This window comes from Tursiops truncatus, chromosome 20, assembly GCF_011762595.2.
Source record: "Tursiops truncatus isolate mTurTru1 chromosome 20, mTurTru1.mat.Y, whole genome shotgun sequence".
Taxonomy (NCBI): Eukaryota; Metazoa; Chordata; class Mammalia; order Artiodactyla; family Delphinidae; genus Tursiops; species Tursiops truncatus.
In genome coordinates this window covers 36,394,002-36,413,478 of record NC_047053.1, presented here as the reverse complement: position 1 = coordinate 36,413,478, position 19,477 = coordinate 36,394,002, and the positions used below count along the sequence as shown (strand labels likewise).

Sequence of the window (19,477 nt, the reverse complement as noted above, 5' to 3'; positions counted from 1 at the left end):
TGCTGCGCATGGGCTTTCTCTAGTTGCAGCGAGCGGAGGCTACTCTTCGTTGCGGTGCGCAGGCTTCTCATTGTGGTGGCTTCTCTTGTTGCAGAGCACAGGCTCTAGGCACACGGGCTTCAGTAGTTGTGGCTTGCGGGCTCTAGAGTGCAGGCTCAGTCATTGTGGTGCATGGGCTTAGTCGCTCCGCAGCATGTGGGATCTTCCCAGACCAGAGCTCGTGTCTCCTGCATTGGCAGGCGGATTCTTAACCACTGCACCACCAGGGAAGCCCTACAGCATCATTTTTGACTGAATAATAAAATCAGCTGATGAGAGTTTAATCTCTTCTTACTAAATACTAGTTTTAGGATCTCAGAGTTGTTGTTTTTAATAGCACTCTCTTTTGTGGTCATGGAAAATACCCACCCAAGATGGACCATGCCTTCTTGTACCAACCCGAGTGCAAGCAAAGTGGTTAAGGTGTTTGGTTTCCAATGCAAGACTGAGACAGGAGACCCTGAGGTTAATGAAACATTGGGCCAAACAACTGCTTTCCCTAGGAACCCAAATCAGGTTGCTCTAACAGTACGATTGATGGCAAACTGTGATAGATGGCAGTGTCAGGAAAGTCAATCGGGTTCTTATGGCATTTGTAAAGAACTCTGTTCCTCTGATTTAGTTGCTGATATCTGGCAGCTGTAGCTTTCACTACTGAACTTCTGGTCCGACGCTGGGGTGGAATTAGCAAGAGAAGGAACGTAGCTTACTATCATAATCTGTGCTTTCTCAGGAAGCTGCCAGCAGCTGCCAGCAGACATGTTATACACCAATTAAAATGACAACCAAGAAAGAAATAAAAATTAAATCTTGCCATGGTTTGGCTGATCATACCAGTATGGTCCTCTGAGACATCCGCCTCCTCTCACCCCAAAACAACCTTAACTTTTATCATAAATTTGACAAACTGTACAGGTATATTACATTACACTGCAATTTTAATCCACTCTAATTTATTAGGGGATTGATTATCTACCTTGTATAATATATACTAGTCTTATGGATATACTCTTAATGCTTATTAGACTGACAAAGAAATTAAGAAAACAGTATACTGAATGGCTGATGGTTTAATGGGAGAAGTCTCAAGACAACGTAGAATACAAGATAATGGAGGAGAGGGGAAAAGAAACAGCTTATAAGAAAAAAATACAAAACATTTAAAATATTTGAGATGAATGAGGATGGGTGAGATGATTGTTGCTTTTCTAGTAGGTCAGTTCCTTCGTCTATCAATGGAGCAGTTAAACTCAGGAGAATGTGAAGGGGTGTGGTAGGATGAAGTTAATGCTGTGGCCTTTACAAGTGTAAAGAAGTGTCTCCTCTATTCTTGTAACAATCCTAGAGTACATAGACTCTACTGGATAGACAGCATAACAGAACATGGCTTATAGAAGATCTCTTGGCTACCAAATCTGGTCTCTCCCTGCCCCTGCTGACAATCTTATTTCCTGTAAATGGAAAGTTGTAGACCTGTGTGTCCAAATGCAGTAGCCACTAGCCATATGCACTATTTAAGTTTAAATTAAATAAAAAATAAGTTCCTAAGCTGCGCTAGCCACATTTCAAGTGCCCAGTAGCCACCCATGGCTAGTGGCTACCATACTGGGCAGCACAGATATAGGTCATATCCATCACCAAAGAAAGTTCTATTTGAACTGTTCTATATCTAGTATGTGCAAGTGTATTTTTTGTGTATGGTAGAAAATAATTAGAGTCTGTGGCTTTTCTTTACCAACCTCATTGTAACAATTTGCTATTCATCTGAGAATACTGTATCCACTTAAAATTTTAATTCTGTTCACAAAATGTAATACAGATCCATTTTCCAAATTTTGAAGGGAAAAAAAAAAAACCCCTAGAAAGTGACTATCCCTTCTTATAAACCCACCTCCCAAAGACAATCATGATTAATAGATAAGTTTGGGGCATATTCTTCCAGCTATGTTTTTGTTGTTGTTGTTTTGCGGTGCGCAGGCCTCTCACAGTTGTGGCCTCTCCCTCTCCCGTTGCGGAGCACAGGCTCCGGACGCGCAGGCTCAGTGCCCATGGCTCACGGGCCCAGCCGCTCGCGGCATGTGGGATCCTCCCAGACCGGGGCACGAATCCGCGTCCCCTGCATCGGCAGGCGGACTCTCAACTACTGCGCCACCAGGGAAGCCCTCTTCCAGCTATGTTTTTATACTTTATGCACTTAATTATTTTTGGTAACAAAGACAGGCTGTGCCCCTTTTGCCTATTCCCCTTTGTAACCAGTGCCACACATCTTCAGTCTTTGCCTTGTGACGCCAAGTGTGCCAGGCTCAGACCTGCGACCCCTGATGTCATGCTTTAAGTCATGGAGCTCATCACCAAAGATGACTTGAGAACAAAGTAACATATGGCAAATGCATACCTTGAGAGCATTTCTTCCTTGTTTAGATTCTTTGGTTCACGACCGTTTTCCAGCCTGACTGCCTGACACTAAGTGCCAGTTTTGCGGAGTGCACATATTTGAGGAATGTGGCTTTAAGCTCTCAGGCTCAGTTAGTTTAAGCCGTTCATGTAATGAATTCGTTCAATGTTCTTTCCTTACTGGAGACGTGAACTGCACTATATTTGGAACTACCATTTGCAACCTTATACGCCACTGCCTGGGTATTTAGCCACAAGTTTTGATCACCGTGAACTGGACTGAGGAAGTTATATGGTGACAGATTTCATAAAGACTGCTGAAGAGAGATGTAGCTGGCTTGAAAACCTTCAGGGACTTCAGCTTGCTGCAGCTGTTGAAATGAGGCCATGCGCTCCTCCCACTGGACCCTGCTTACCTGCTTAATGCCTGCCTCGCCAGCTTGAGCGACTGTATTACTTCCACTCCTAGGCTTGCACCATTAATTTGGTAACTATACCTCACTGCTTCCAACAAGTAAAACAAATGTGCCATCCAACTATAAATGACCCAGGTGTGCACCAAACCAAGACCTGAGATGCAAATAGTCAGAATAGCTTTCGTTTTTTATTTTTTAAAAATAATCCTTTATTTTAAAAAAATTTTAATAGATTTTATTAATTTATTTATGGCTGCGTTAGGTCTTCGTTGCTGCACGCGGGCTTTCTCTAGTTGCGGCGAGCGGGGTCGGGGGTGGGGGGGCTACTCTTTGTTGTGGTGCGTGGGCTTCTCACTGCAGTGGCTTCTCTAGAGCTGTGCGGGTTTCAGTAGTTGTGACTCGCGGGCTCTAGAGCGCAGGCTCAGTAGCTGTGGTGCACAGGCTTAGTCGCTCTGCGGCATGTGGGATCTTCCTGGACCAGGGCTCAAACCCGTGTCCCCTGCATTGGCAGGTGGATTCTTAACCACTGCGCCACCAGGGAAGCCATGAATAGCTCTTAATGTCCCTGTCATCTGTGATCCACCCTTGACTGCTCCAAAAGGATGCTGGGCAAAGGTTCTCATTGGTATGTGAGCATCACAGAAACAACAGAAGAGGTGAGAACAGCACCAGCCTTTTCTAGTCATTAATAAAGAATACAGTGTCGCTGTGTTCTAACCTTACAACCTGCTATTGGATGTGGGAGGTGTGCATTTTGGTCACTCATCAAAGGATGTTGGTTATTGAAATATCAGAAGAAGCCTGTCAGAAAAGCCCCACAGCACTGGACTTGAAGGCAAGGTTTTGATGCATTAGTTCCATGGCAATGGAATCCAGATAGCAGACTCATTACAAAAACTTTCAGAATGAAAGTATATTATACGAGGCACTGAGACTATAGAATCAATTAAGGCAGATTTGGTTTCTGCCTCATGGAGCTTACAGTCCAGCAGGAACAAGAATTATTGAATGAGTAACGTGAAGTGTGATGAGTCTTTGGAATGGGAAGTGCCGGGGGGTATAAGAGGATATTACTGGGGAGTCCAACATAGCCTCAATGTTCAGGAAAGGCTCCCGTGAAGAAATGGTGTTAAACTGAGACCCAAAAGATGAGTAGTTGCTAGCCAGGCAAAGAGGACAGGGAAAAGTGTCCTATGTGGGAGAAACGGCACATGCAACACAAGGCCTATGGCTGGAGAGAACCTGACCTACTTAAGGAACTCAAAAGAAACCCAGAATAGCTGGAACAAAGAGAGGTCTTGGGAAGGTAGTGAAAGAGGGATCTGGAGAGGTAGGCAAGGCCCAGACTAGGGAGGGACTTAGGTCACGTTGAAGATTCTAAACTTTAGCTAAATGACAATGGGAAACCATCAGTTTCCTTATCTGTAAAGTGAGAAATAATCATCTCAGAGTTACCAGGAAACAAAATGAGAAGAATGCAAGTGGAAGGTCTTGTAAGTTATAAAGCATGATAGGAATATTACTAACATTATGATAGTAGTAGTAGTAATAAGCAGTGCTGCTTTCTTAAGTAACAGAGGTAACAGTTCAAATCTCCTAAGAGGGAATATGAAATTTTTTTTTTTTTCTTTCTGACCGTGCCATGCAGCTTGCAGGATCTTAGTTCCCGGACCAGGGATCAAACCCGTGCCCCCTCCAGTGGAAGTGAGGAGTCTTAACTACTGGACCACCAGGGAAGTCCCTGAAATAGTCTATAACATATAAAACTCTGACTGAAAGGAACTGATGGAAAGGTCAGAAGTTTATTGCAGTTGAAACTTCCAGTGTGAGGTTCACGAAGCCAGGCACGAGCTGAGCTGTTTGGAGCAGGGTCATGCCATTTATGGCCACATGTATGTCTCAACTCCGCACTGACTCTTCAATGCCACTTCCAGGAAAGATCAGTGTTCTGCTTCCTTCTCAAACCCACCAGAGCACAACGGCTGACACATTCTTTCCCCTTCACTTCTTCCAGCCACAGCTGGGGCCCAGCATCTCCTAGGTCAGCTTTTATAGAAGCTGTTCCCAAAACATTACACTCTTCTGAGCTCTTCACGGCAAGATAATTATCCCAGTTAGCACCTGCATTACATTTTAGGAGAAATTCACCTTTCCAAATCTGTGATGTTTTATTCTACAGCGGTTCTGTGAAGTAGGCACAAATGAATCTCACAGAAATGATGCGAAATTGGGGGCCCTCCCCTCCTGTCTGACCGGCACAGATATGCTACCAGGAGAACTTAATGGTTCATTTTAGGCCATTTCCTCTCTGCCTGCAACACATTAAACTTTACCCAAGGACAGAAGGGCAGAGCTTGTGCAGGTGCAGGCATTTGATTTAGGCCCCATTAACCTCTTCCCAGCCCTGGCCAAACAAACCAGACACAATTCTTCCCCAGAGCTCACTACCTACCATAAATGCTCCACATACCACACACCAGAGGTTGCAAACTTGTATTTTGTCTTTGATTTACACAATGCCTTTTAAATCTTTTTGAAAATTTAAATGCCAGCTTTAAAAAATCATGGTATTTCACACAGAAATCCAGATTTCCAGCTTTTCTTTTTTTAAAAAAAATTTTATTGGAGTATAGTTGACTTATAATGTTGTGTTAGTTTCAGGTGTATCTAGGTTTTCTTGAAAAATCGTAAGATCTGACATCAATGTCTGGAGCTGAGTACAGACTTATGACCAGCACACTCTACCACAGTCCCCTCTGACTAGATCCTTTATGAAGGTCCCATGACAGGCCCAGAATATCTGAGTTTGTGCACCCACCCCTGTACAGACCACGTACCATGAATACCGAATCCCTCCTTTGTGACCCTTTCATATGCACAGGGCTTACTCTGTTTGAATGCAACTTTGGGAATGCTCTGGAGACCTTTATGTAGATGAGAAAACAAGCCTTGGCCACTCCAGTCCATCTCTGGTGGATCTTAATTATTTGCAGCTATTTCCTGAGGGTAAAGGTAAAAAGCTTTATTCTATCAAACTTCTCATAGGCCACTCCTTTCTGCTGTCTCCTCTGTTCCATTCTGACCCCTTTGTTCATTCATTAGAAATTCAGAACTTTTTTTTTTTTTTTAATACTTATGAAGGTGCTGGGACAGTGGCCTCAAATCATTTTTGGAATGAGATGGAGAACTTAAAAGATGCATTACTGGGGCTTCCCTGGTGGCGCAGTGGTTGAGAATCTGCCTGCCAATGCAGGGGACACGGGTTCGAGCCCTGGTCTGGGAAGATCCCACATGCCGCGGAGCAACTAGGCCCGTGAGCCACAACTACTGAGCCTGCGCGTCTGGAGCCTGTGCTCCGCAACAAGAGAGGCCGCGACAGTGAGAGGCCCGTGCACCGAGATGAAGAGTGGCACCCGCTCGCCGCAACTAGAGAAAGCCCTCGCACAGAAACGAAGACCAAACACAGCTGAAAATAAATAAATAAATAAATAATTTTTTAAAAAAATGCATTACTGGAATCCTACTTCCAAGTATATATCCAAAAGGACTGAAAGCAATATCTCAAAGAGATACGTGTATACCCATGCTCAGAGCAGCATTATTCGTAATAGCTAAAAGGTGGAAGCAACCTAAGTGTCCGTTGATGGAAGAACGGATCAACAAAATGTGCTACAATGTAATACTGTTCAGCCTTAAGGGAGGAAATGTATCAACCTCGAGGACATATGCTAAGTGAAACGAGCCAATCACAAAGAGACACATACTGTGTGATTCCACTTACAGAAGGTATCTAGAGCACTCAAATTCATAGACAGAAAGTAGAATGGTGGTTGCCAGGGGCAGGGGTGAGGGGAAAGTAGAGAGTTGTTCAATGGATATAAAGTTTCAGTTTTGCAAGATGAGTAAGTTCTAGAGATCTGTTACACAACCATGTGACTATACTTAACACTACTGAACTATACACTTAAAAATGGTTGATGGTAATTTTTTTAACCAGTTTTTTAAAAAGTATTTTAATGTGTCACTGGGTGTCAGGAGACCTGAGTTCTGCTAGAGGCTCCAATGCTGACTTGTGCGACCTTCGGCAAGGCACTCTCTGGAACTCAGGTCGTCGTCTGCAAAATGGGACGGTAGAAGAGAGAATACTGAAAACACCAACCTCACTATGGGGCAGACGGATGTGACAGTGTGTGTGAGCAACGGAAGGCTCTGCAAGTATTAGATGTGGTCATCAACTCAAACTGTGGTCTCTTGTGGTGACTTAAAATTAGATTAAAAAAAAAAAATCGAAGGTCTGTGTCAAGTGCCAGAACCTTACAGACAAGAGCCTGCCCTCAAACTGCTCACTAGTGGAAAAAAACTAGAAAAAAATTTACAATATAATGTGTCACACGTCAGCCTAACATATGCCAGATTCAAATACATAGCACTTAACTTCCCTATTGAATGGGATGAAGGCTGGGTATACACTACATGTTGTTTGGGTAAATCAAAAGTCTCAAATTAGTTAGAACACAAGTTTAAAGCTTGATAATCTTTTCAAGGTGTTTAGTCTAAAAAAGAAAAAAAATGTGTGTGTGTATTGCTTAGACTCATTTTTTACTGATATTTTAATTCAACAATTAACTTAATCTATTAATATATTAATTTACTAATTGAATTTAATTAACTTAACTCCCATTTAAAGAAAAGAAGCCCTGGGTAGTTGGAACAAAGAGCACTCCTGCTGGCTGGAATGCAGTCTACAAAGGAAAGCCCACAAGTGCTGGGGTTGGTGGAGATCAACATCCATACTCTGTTGACACAATTACGCCTCCATAACTATTATCCACAGCCAAGCTAGTCTACTATGATTAAGCTTTGTTTCTTTCTCAGTTTTTTAAAACATTTTTTTCCTGGAGTTAATCATTAATTCAAAACAAAAAATTTTTTTTTTGGCTTAGTTTTCCATGTCCTTATAATGAATTTATTCTCCACCATCACCAGAAGTGTAAATTTTTCCTCTATTCATTCCATCTGATTTCTTGGAGACGTCCCTTCTGTCCTCCTGCCCCAGTCCTGATTACTCTCAAAGGCCTGCAGCCAGGTTATGTCACCCTGGGATTTCCTTTCATCATCATCTTGAAGATTCTCTTCATTTCTCACCTCTGTTGAATATCCTGTTTCCAGGATCACGTCTTCCTGTTTCTTGATTTATTCTTGTTTTGGTGTACCACATCCTCCAGACGTTTCCTAAGAAAGGGTACATGGGTAGGAAGTAAAATTTTTTAAGATTTCACGCATCTGAAAATATGCTTACTTTACTGAATTCACAATTTGGCTAATTCATAAAGTTAGAGGTCATAAATAATTCGAAAGCATTCCTCCACCATCTTCCAGCATGGCTGATGGGAAGCATGGTACCATTCTGACGGCTGTTCCTTTGAACGTTAACTTTTTCTCTCAGAATTTTTTAGTAACCTTCCTCTATTTACTCAATGACCTGAAATTTCTGATTTTTTTCCCGTCCATTATGTTGGGCACTCAGTGGGCTTCTCATTCTGGAGATGTACGCCATTTAGTTTTGACTTGATTTCTTGAATCATTCCTTCAATGCTGCTTTCCCTCCACTTTTCTCTATTTCTCTGTAACTCCTCTTAGTTGAATGTTAATCCTCCTGGGCTACTTCTAGCTGTTAAAAATCTTTTCATGCCAATTTTCCAGGTTATTTTTTGGGGGAGGGCCAGGCTGCGCAGCCTGTGGAATCTTAGTTTCCCAACCAGGGATCGAACCCAGGCCCTTGGCAGTGAAAGTGCAGTCCTAACCACTGGACCGCCAGGGAATTCCCCAGCGTTTTTTTTAAAAACAGGATATTTTCTCAACTTTATCTTCCAACCCTTTGATTGAAGTTATTGGTTATCATATCAAGATCTGTTTTATTCTTTTAATATACATACCCTTCTGTTCTTATTTCTTGGATGTAACATCTCCATATCTAAGAATATTTATCATCCTTTTATAAATTTATTTTTATTTATTTACTTTGGCTGTGCTGGGTCTTCGCTGTGGCACATGGGCTTTTCATTATGGTGTGTGGGCTAAGTTGCGGTATCTGGGATCTTAGTTCCCCGACCAGGGATCGAACCCGGGCCCCCTGCATTGGGAATGTGGAGTCTTAGCCACTGGACCACCAGGGAAGTACCTATCTTTTTTTTTTTTTTTTAATATTTATTTTTGGCTGCACCGGGTCTTAGTTGCAGCATGCAAACTCTTAGTTGTGGCATGCATGTGGGATCTAGTTCCCTGACCAGGGATTGAACCCGGGCTCCCTGCACTGGGAGCTCAGAGTCTTAGCCACTGGACCACCAGGGAAGTCCCCTATCATCTTTTTAAGTTATACTTTGTTTTGTTCTGGTCTCTGTGCTGTTTCTGTATCCTCTAAGTTCCTTTGTTCTTGTTTGTTTGTTTGGTCTTTGTCTTTCATGTTAGAGATTTTCTTCAACTACCTGGTAATCTCTGACAGTCCATTCATGTTTAAGACTGAGGCACTAAAGTTTTCTGGAAGCTCTGTGTTCTGAGACAGGGCTTTGCAGTTGGGCATTACTATAGTGAGTTGACTTTCACTTGGGACTCTCAGCTCTTAGTGGGTTGAATAGCGTCCCCCCCAAAAGATATATCCACATCCTAATCCCCATAATCTGTGAATGTGACCTTATTTGGAAAAAGGGTCTTTGCAAATGTAACTAAGTTAAGGATTTTGAGATAAGACCACCCTGGATTATCTGGGTGGGCCCCAAACCCAATAACAAGTGTCTATAAGAGATAACACAGAGGAGAGACAGAGAGAAGAGGAGAAAGTTATGTGAAGATGGAGGCAGATTGGAGTGATGCTGCTACATGCCAAGGAACACCTGGAGCCACCAGAAGCTGGAAAAGGCAAAGAAATGCTCCCTAGAGCCTCCAGAGGGGACGCGGCCCTGCTGACATGTTTTCAGACTTGATTGATTTCAGACTTTTGACTTCCAGAACTGAGAGAGAATAAATTTATTTTGTTTTAAGCTACCAAGATTTTGGTAATTTGTTATAACAGCCCTAGGAGACTAATACAGTGTCTATAGGTATTTCTTCTTGAGCTGGTCAGTTTTCCCAAAGGATCCTCCAATCTACTGACTGTAGGGTAATATCCTGGCTAGGAGAATCTTAGGGCCAAGTGTGACAAGGGGGCCAGGTCGCACCATCTGTTATGTAGGCTTGTTTCAGCTATGCTTAGCATCCCAGAGTTCAGATTCTTTCTAGATTAGATTAACCTTTCTTTCTTTTTTTTTTTAAATAAATTTATTTATTTCTGGCTACACTGGGTCTTCATTTATGCACGTGGGCTTTCTCTAGTTGTGGCGAGCAGGGGCTACTCTTTGTTGTGGTGCACGGGCTTCTCATTGCGGTGGCTTCTCTTGTTGTGGAGCACCGGCTCTAGGTATGAGGGCTTCAGTAGTTGTGGCACGCGGCCTCAGTAGTTGTGTTGCATGGGCTTAATTGCTCTGCGGCATGTGGGATCTTCCTGGACCAGGGCTCGAACCTGTGTCCTCTGCATTGGTGGATTCTTAACCACTGCGCCACCAGGGAAGTCCCTAGATTAACCTTTCAACAAGGTGTATTAATCGTGTTTTAAAAAACTTTCTGTATTTGACATCTTGGGGCTTTGCTAGCCCTGGACAGACTGGCCCTCCCAACACTAGCCAATTCTTAGAGATAGTAAACCATTCTCCTGCCAGTGCACCTTTTATATATAAACAACCGATCCAAAACCCTTACTCCAACCACCTACTTTATCAGGCTCTCACAATTAGAGTCACTATTCCTCTGCCCTCATCACCCCAGGGCCAGATACCAGACAACTAGAGATAGTCCCTGTGCCCCAATGTCCACTGAAATTATTAAACTAGCCAATCCTAAGCCTGCTTACCCAGCTTCACCTGTTCCTTCCTGTGGAAACCAAAATAAAGGCTGTGGCCAAGCTGTATATCCATACAATGGAATACAACAAAAAGGAATGAACTATTGCTATGTGCAACAATGCTGATGAATCTCAAAAAAAAAAAAAAAAAACACTGAGCAAAAGAAGCTAGGCACAAAAGAGTATATGCTGCATGATTTATTTATAGAATTCTTTTTTTTTTAAATTTTTTGCCCACGCCGAGCGGCATGTGGGATCTTAGTTCCCTGACCAGGGATCAAACTTGTGCCCCCTGCGTTGGAAGCATGGAGTCTTAACTACTGGACCACCAGGGAAGTCCCTAGAATCCTTTAAAAATGCAAAAGAAAGATGGCAGAAAGCAGACTGTGGTTGTAAGATGGAGGGTTGACTGCAAAGGGGCATAAGCTGTGGTACTGGTAAACTGGTTCTAAAAAAAATTTTTTTTTTTTTTTTTTGTGGTACGCAGGCCTCTCACTGTTGTGGCCTCTCCCGTTGCGGAGCACAGGCTACGGACACGCAGGCTCAGCGGCCATGGCTCACGGGCCTAGCCGCTCCGCGGCATGTGGGATCTTCCCAGACCGGGGCACGAACCCATGTCCCCTGCATCGGCAGGCGGACTCTCAACCACTGCGCCACCAGGGAAGCCCCCATACTAATTTTTAACACAACCTGACAATGAGTTGAACCAATTTAAAATTCTTGAAAGTACATTTTTGGGGGGGGGGGGTTGACAAAAATGTTACATAATAATACTTCAATTTTCATTTAAAATTGAACTACGTTGAGAAGTATGCCAATATTTCAGTGGTGGATATAATTTGGGATTACAGGTGATTTCTGCTTAACTCTTCATGCTTTTCAAACTTCTCCAGTGAGAAGCATGTATTACTTTGATAATTAGAAAAAGAACAAAGGAAGAAAATAAAGGAGGATTGAATAAATGAAAGGAGAAAACGGCTGAGGGTGTTTGGTCTGTCTCCAGACTCTGTGACAAACACAGAACCGGGCCGGGGTAAGACTAGACAATCTGCTCCACTTCCTTCACATCTCTTGGAGGCCCTCCTAACTCAGGATCCAGGAAGCTTTTATCTCTATATTCTTGCCTTTTTTCTTCTTCTTCTTCCTTCTCTCTATGTCCCCAGTACTGAGTCCCTTTCTGCTTTGGGGTGGGGGGGATACAATGTTTTAAAAAACCACCTATTGGGACTTCCCTGGCAGTCCGGCGGTTAAGACTCCGCGCTTCCAATGCAGGGGGCAAGGATTCGATCCCGTGTCGGGTAACTAAGATCCCACATACCATGCAGCATGCCCCCGGTACCCCAGCCAAAATAAAATCACCTATTTTCAGATAATGGTTTATAGAGGCTTGGTTGTGCCAGGTGCTGCAGGGCCCTTGCCCTTGAGCTTGCAAATCATTCTCCAGACTTTCTCCCTACTCCTTTCCCTTGATTTTTAAAAACTAATTTTTTAAATATATTTTTTGATCAAAAAAGTAATACTTGTTCGCTGAAGAAAACTTGGAACACACAGAGAAGAATAAAAAATGAATATAGGGCTTCCCTGGTGGCGCAGTGGTTGGGGGTCCGCCTGCCGGTGCGGGGGGTGCGGGTTCGTGCCCCGGTCCAGGGGGATCCCACGTGCCGCGGAGCAGCTGGGCCCGTGAGCCGTGGCCGCTGGGCCTGCGCGTCCGGAGCCTGTGCTCCGCGACAGGACGGGCCGCGGCAGCGAGAGGCCCGCGTACAGCAAAAAAAAATAATAATAATAATATAAAAATCATCTGTAATCCTACCACCCAGAGACAGCCATTATTAACATTTGGTTTATACATTCCCAGTCTTTTCCCTATTCATGCATACACAGGTATAATACATGCTTCCCTTCTTTGAACCAAACAGGACATCTATGTGCAATCTGCAAAACTTTTTGAGGTATACCATACAGTCAGTGCAAAAGATGCATGACTCTTAGGTGGACCTCTTGATGAATTTTCCACATAAATACCTACAATATTTTAACTTATTTTCTGTACTTCACAATCTACTATGAACATCTCCCACACGATTAAATTATCTTCTACAGCATAATTTTTTTTTTTGCGGTACGCGGGCCTCTCACTGCTGTGGCCTCTCCTGCCGTGGAGCACAGGCTCCGGACGTACAGGCTTCAGCGGCCATGGCTCACGGGCCCAGCCGCTCCGCGGCATGTGGGATCTTCCCAGACCCGGGCACGAACCCGTGTCCCCTGCATCGGCAGGCGGACTCTCAACCACTGCGCCACCAGGGAAGCCCTACTGCATAATTTTTAATGGCTAACTACAATTATAGTAGTCCATCATACTAATGTATTGTAACTTATTTAACCAATCCATCACTGTTAGGTATTTGGATTGTTTTCAGTTGTTAACCACTGCAGTAGTTTCCTGTCACTACTGTAACAAATTACTACAATCTTAGTGCTTTGAGCAACACAAATTTATTCTCTTACAGTTCTGAAAGAAGTCTAAAATGGTTCAGCAGAACTGTGTTCCTTCTGGAAGCCCTAAGGCAGAATCTGTTCCTTGCCTCTTCCAGCTTCCAGAGGCTGCCAACATTCCCTGGCTCATGGCTCCACATCACTCAGGCTTTTACCTCTTGTCATCACATCTCCTTTTCTGACTCTTATCCTCCTGTCTCCTTCTAAGGACCTTTGTGACTACACTGGATCCACCCAGACAATCCAGGATAATCTCCCCATCGCAAAATCCTTAATTTAACCACAGCTGCAAAGTCCCTTTTGCCAGGTAAAGTAACATATTCTTGGGTTCCAGGGATTAGCACATGGACATCTTTTGGGGAACATTATTCAGACCACCATAGCTATGAACAGTCCACTCTCCCACTTCTTTTTCTACCTCTGCTCTTCCTTCTTTTCTCCCTCTCACTTTTAGTGCCTACTAGTTTGTAACCCCATTTCCAGTTCCAAAATCTTTTCCTTTTCTTTCTCTCTTTATAGAATGTTAAGACATAATTTATCCTTGGGAGCTCAGTGACTGTTTCTGATCTATTGACTTCTAACTTCTTCTTTCCCAAGCACCAGCCTTTCTCCCAAATCCCAATCAAGAATGTACAGTTTCTGGGAATTCCCTGGTGGTCCACTGGTTAGGACCCAGAGCTTCCAGTGCCGGGGGCCCGGGTTCAATCCCTGGTCAGGGAACTAAGATCCGTTAAGCTGGACGGCCCAGCCAAAAAAAAAAAAAAAAAGTACAGTTTCCCTTGATTGTCCCCTTATGACATGAAAGACTAAACGTTTCTAAAACTGGCACACGACCCCTCCCCTAACCTCTACCCCACCTTCCTGCACCAACTCAGCTCCTACACATGATCTTGTTTTTAAAATGACTACTCTCAAAAATACTCAAGGCTGGAGACCTAGGACTCACCTTTCATTCTTCTATCTCCTTTGTCTCTAATCAGCCGCTAAATCCAATCAATTATTTTGTGACTTAGCATTCCTCTAATATTCACCTAATATCTTGGCTGTTGCTAGAGTGTGTAATCAGAGGATTTTCTCCCCATCCAAACCATACTGGTTGTATGGGGGTGGATTATCCTCTCCTCCAGGAAGCCCTCTTTGACTGCCCCTTCCTGGGATACCATCTCCCCCTTCTAGAGAAAAAACCCATAATTAAGTGTCCACTATGTGCTCAGCTTTTCAACCATCTTAAAATTTAATCTTTAAAGTATGGTTTTAATGTTTACAAATGAGGAAACTGAGAAGCTAAGTAACTTATGCAAAGTAACAGAGCTAGTAGATGGCAGAACTTGAACCCCAGCCTGACCAACTACAATGCCAAGCTTTTTGCCTCTATTCCACATGACCTCCCTGGAGTTAATGCCCATGGTTTAAAACTTGCCTGTTCATTAAAATCACCTGGCAGAGGGACTTCCCTGGCGGTCCAGTGGTTAAGACTTCACCTTCCAGTGCAGGGGGTGTGGGTTTGATCCCTGGTCGGAGAGCTAAGATCCCACGTGCCTTGTGACCAAAAACCCAAAACATAAAACAGAAGCAATATTGTAACAAATTCAATAAAGACTTTAAAAATGGTCCACATCAAAAAAAAAAAAAAACAAACCCTTAAATAAATAAATAAATAAAATCACCTGGGGGTCTGATTCTGAAGCCCCACACCAGAGCTACTAAGATTCTCTGAAGGTGGAGCCCAAAAATCTATTTTTAAAAATTTCTATACTCATCATATGACATATTTTATTATTTATTACTAATTAGTATGCTTAAAATACATGCTTTATTCCACCAACTAGGGGAGGAAGTACTGTCCTATTCATCGTTGTGACCCATCCAGTGCCTTTATAGAACAGGCACTCAAAAATATCTGTTGGTTATTTAAATGCTAAATAAACTATGAGGTATACTGTGAGCTACACTGTAGTAAGAGTTCAGAGGATAATAACAATAATAACAGCTAGCACTTACTGAACCCCCATCATATGCCAGGCCCTCACTGCTCTAAGAAATTTACATGTATTAACTTCTTAGGACTTTGCAATAATCCTACAAGGCAAGATCAGGACACAATTTGCAGGGCCCCTTGTTCAAAAATTATTAAGAATTTCAACATGGTGACAGCAGAGCATTAAACCAAGTGAGGGGCCAGCATTTCTAAGCACCTGTGTGACTGTATAGGTCTCACACCTATAAGCCAACCCTGGCTAAAACTATTATCTCCATTTTACAGATGAGGAAACTGAGACACAAAGATATCAAATAAGCATTCCCAGTATCACACTGTTAGTAAGAGAAGATATAAATGTGCACTACCTTAGTTGTAGAAGGCTTCATTGCAAACTCTATATTTACAAAGTTCTCCAGTCCTTCAAGGTTCAGCTCAAAACCCCCTTGTCTACTAAGTACTCTCACAAGTCAGGAAAAAAATCTTTCCTCCTCCTCTGATATTTTAGCTCCATGACAGCATTTGGTTTGAAACTTTCTTATGGACTTTATCACATCCCCATGTTATACCTGACATAACCTGGGAGGTGGGGGGTACATCTAATAAATTCATGTAGTTGAATGAATGAACAAAGAAACAAACTTGTGCATGACCTGAAGACTGGGAGAGATGAGGAGGGAACCTAGGCAGGGGACAGGCCTAGGATAGTGCTGAGCACTTATGCAGGATGAAATTATATGACCGGCTTGATTGAACCAATGGTACACATGGGCCCTAGTGTGGATAACACTGGAAAAGACGAAGTTAAGTTTTACAAAGCTAGACCATCACTTCTCACGGGACATAAGGACGAGTTGCATGTACCCCTCTGAGGTCAGCCAGCTTTTCTCAGGAGGAAAAGGCATCAGGTCATAGAGTGATTGCTTCTCCTCTCGCAGCCAGTCTCCTCACACATAAGCACCATGGGTTAGTGGGGGGACTGAGCTGGAGAATGCCATCTGATCTCATCCATTCACCAATTCATTGTTTAACAGATACTGGTGAACAACTCCCGTCATAAGACACTTGCACCGAGCACTTTCCCAACTCCCATTCATGCTCAGATCACCCAATGGTATGGCAGAGATTCTCCCATTTCACAAGACTAAGACGTTAAGTAACTTGCTCAGGATCAGACAGCAAGAAGTGGCAGAGTAAGACTGAAATCCACTTTCTCTCTTTAATTTCAGAATTTGTTCATTGGACATGAATATTCCTGTTATAGAGAATAGCATATCAAAACCCATGGACTCCATACACAGCTCAAGAAATACAACCTGAAGCCCCTGTGTACCTCTCCACATTCACTAAACCACATGGCCTCCAATTCCTCCTACTTGGGAAACACTGCAAATGGCATCACCATCCGGAAATCTAGCAGGCACCAGTGACACCTCCCTCTCCTTCCAATCAATTACCAAGTTCAATACCTATCTCTATTTCCACTATTCCTTCTACCTTTCTCCTTTCTACAAGTATCAGCTCATATCTGGATTATTGCAATGGCCTCCTAACTGGTTTCCTTGCATCTGCTCCTCTCTTTCCAGTCTTAATCTTCACATTGCAACCAAAGACCTTTTTAAAACCTTTGAGTAGCTGCCCTCTGGTCTTAGGATATAGACAAAAGCATTGGCATGTGAGGCTCTCACATGGTCTTTCCCTTACTCAACACTCTAGCTTTGTCTCAATCCCTTGTTCCCTGTATTTTGGGTGTGCCGGCTTTCTTGCAGTTTCTTATAATCTCTGAGCTCCCTCCCACCACAGGGCCTTTGCACATGTTTGTTCTTCCCTTCACCTGAATTAACTCTTCCTTTCTCAAGTACGCTTTCCCTGAGCCTCCTGGCTGGGTCATTCTTTGGTATCTCTCACTTTTACAACTTTACATCTGTTTGTGAGATTAATTGATTAAAGTCTTTCTTCCCTAATAGGCCAAGGGCCAAGAACCACTCACTTCGTACAAAATACATGCTAAATAGATAATAGCCAATGTATATACAACATATACAAGATGCCAGGCAGTGTTAGCTCTTAACATGTATCAACTCACTAAGACCTCCTAAAAGTTGTGTATGAGGCAGGTACAATTATTAGCCCCACTTTACATAAAGCAAAGAAAATCACACAAGCTTAGAAGTGACAGAGTTGGGTTATGAACTCAGGCAGTCAGTTTCTGGAATCTGAGTGCTAAGCACTCACATTATCGCGCCCAGTAGCATCTGCTGAATGCATGACAGTGTTGGCTGTTTTTGATAGGGACTACAAAGCACCTATCTTAGCTCAACTAAAAAATCATTTCAGTTGGCTGTGGTAAGGACCTTATGTTTGACTGGAACTTTGCTGCAAAACATTTATCTTCCCAGCATTTTATTCCAGCTACTTTAAAAATCCATTTCCCCTCACTGGTAGTATCATGACTGATGTTGAGCTGATAAAAGGACAGGAGAAACTTGGCTTGGAGTGAAACAGAACTGCGGATCATTTGTAGTATGGGTAATACTCATAAAGACAATACAAAGATTTTGATGGACGTCATCCCAATCTTCATTGATTCCTAATAAAGTTACACACACAGGGCAGTTCTTCATCAGCTGATAGATGAAGCAAAAGGCTGAGATTAAAAGGACTGCTAAGCCACAGGAAATCAAATAGTCACAGGATGGGTAAGGAACGGTGTCCCCACACTTCCAGCTTTAGAACTCCAGATATTTCTGGCAGAGAAAGATCTTGTCTTCCTTTAAGGAATAAAGGTAGCTGGCCAACCTTTCCTAATTCTTTTTTTGTGTGTGCGCTGCGTGGCTTATGGAATATCAGTTCCCCAGCCAGGGGTTGAACCCAGGCCATGGCAGTGAAAGCACGGAATCCTAACCACTAGACCACCAGGAAACTTCCTAACTCTTGGTTGGAACTTCTCAACAAGGACAGAGTTGCTCTTAGGTTTTCCCAGTATGGCTAGAGTAGGGCAATTTTTCCACAAGCTGAAGCTATATGGCAAGGAGCTCTGTAAGCTAGCTGCATCCAATTAACCCTAGATCAATATGGTGAAAATGTAACAATTCTGGAAATTCTTCACCTGGAGCCCCTGTACCAATGTAAGGGGAAGTCAAGAAACTGTTCGCACATTTTCTTTATGTTCATTTTGCTAAGAAAATCTTTCATTAGTTTCTTTGAGGGCTTACAACTAAAAAGGCTAAGAACCACGATTCTTTATGCCTGTACACACATTCTTTCTGGTTCACGGTTGCGCCTTTATAAAAGTGCCACGTTCGCAAGATGAAACATTTCTATTCTTTCAAGTACCTAATAGCTATGAATGGGAGTGTAAGAGAAATCCAACTGTCCAAACCACATAAGTTAGACCTTATAACAGCACAGGCCTCAAATTATAAATAGGTCTAAAGTAACTGTATTAGCATTCACCTCCTTGGAGGAGATGCGTGTAAGGCCAAGAGCAGTCAGGAGCGCTTGAGTCCAGTCCCAGTAAGGCCACTAACCGGCTGAGTAACCTTGGACAAGGTGCATACCCTCTCTCGGCTTCAGTTTCCACATCTGCAAATTGGAAGTTGAACCGCATGGTCTTCAAGGTCCTTCTCAGCCGAAAACCTGGTACCAAGTAGGCCTAGCCATTAAAGCAGCTTCCTGTCGGCGCGGGGCAGGGTTTTAACGGTCCCCCCCTCCCCCGCTCGAGCCCGCGAAACCCTCTTCAACACGCCCCTCGGAGTGACTGCGCTTTCCCAACCGCAGCCCGGACACGGCTCCGCCCCTTCCCGGGGGCGTCCCGTCGTGCACTGCGCCGGGCTTCTAAAGTGGTGGGGCACCTCCCGCCTTTCCGAGGCCCCGACCCCAAACTCCTCTCCCCAGTTTTTTAGGGTGCCCTATCCTATCAACGTCTAGTATCCCAGCCAATCAAGCAGGCCCGGAGTCTTACCTTCTGTCCACCCTCCTCCCAGCGCTCAGACGGCCTCAGCTCACGGCCTTTACCAGGCCAATCCAATCAGCGGCAGGCTCTGGCCGGCCTCACCCCAATCTCCCGCCCCTCGGCCAATCCGCGCCCCCATCCCGCTGCCCGCCCAGCCAACCCCGGGCCTTGAAACCAGCGAGCGAATGGGCGCAGGGCGGCCCTTCAACGCTGACCGCCGGGCCAATTGGGGATTCCGCGTGGCCACAGCGGCAGCCAATCGACATGTA

The 19,477-nt window shown here is 43.7% G+C and overlaps 1 long non-coding RNA gene across 5 annotated transcripts; it reads right to left on the bottom strand.

The window, feature by feature from the left end:
• Nucleotides 1-1,094: 1,094 nt before the first annotated feature.
• LOC141277367 (uncharacterized) lies at nt 1,095-19,439 on the bottom strand. 5 transcript variants are annotated; one of them, XR_012328657.1, is made up of 4 exons: nt 18,814-19,187; nt 14,696-14,814; nt 7,995-8,081; nt 1,095-6,964 (listed from the first exon to the last, which is right to left on the bottom strand). It is a non-coding gene; the product is annotated as an uncharacterized lncRNA (long non-coding RNA). The 5 variants fall into 5 exon arrangements; XR_012328655.1 differs by lacking the exon at nt 1,095-6,964 and adding an exon at nt 19,218-19,439 and having other exon boundaries at nt 7,432-8,081; nt 18,814-18,892; XR_012328656.1 differs by lacking the exon at nt 1,095-6,964 and having other exon boundaries at nt 7,432-8,081; nt 18,784-19,193.
• Nucleotides 19,440-19,477: the final 38 nt, after the last annotated feature.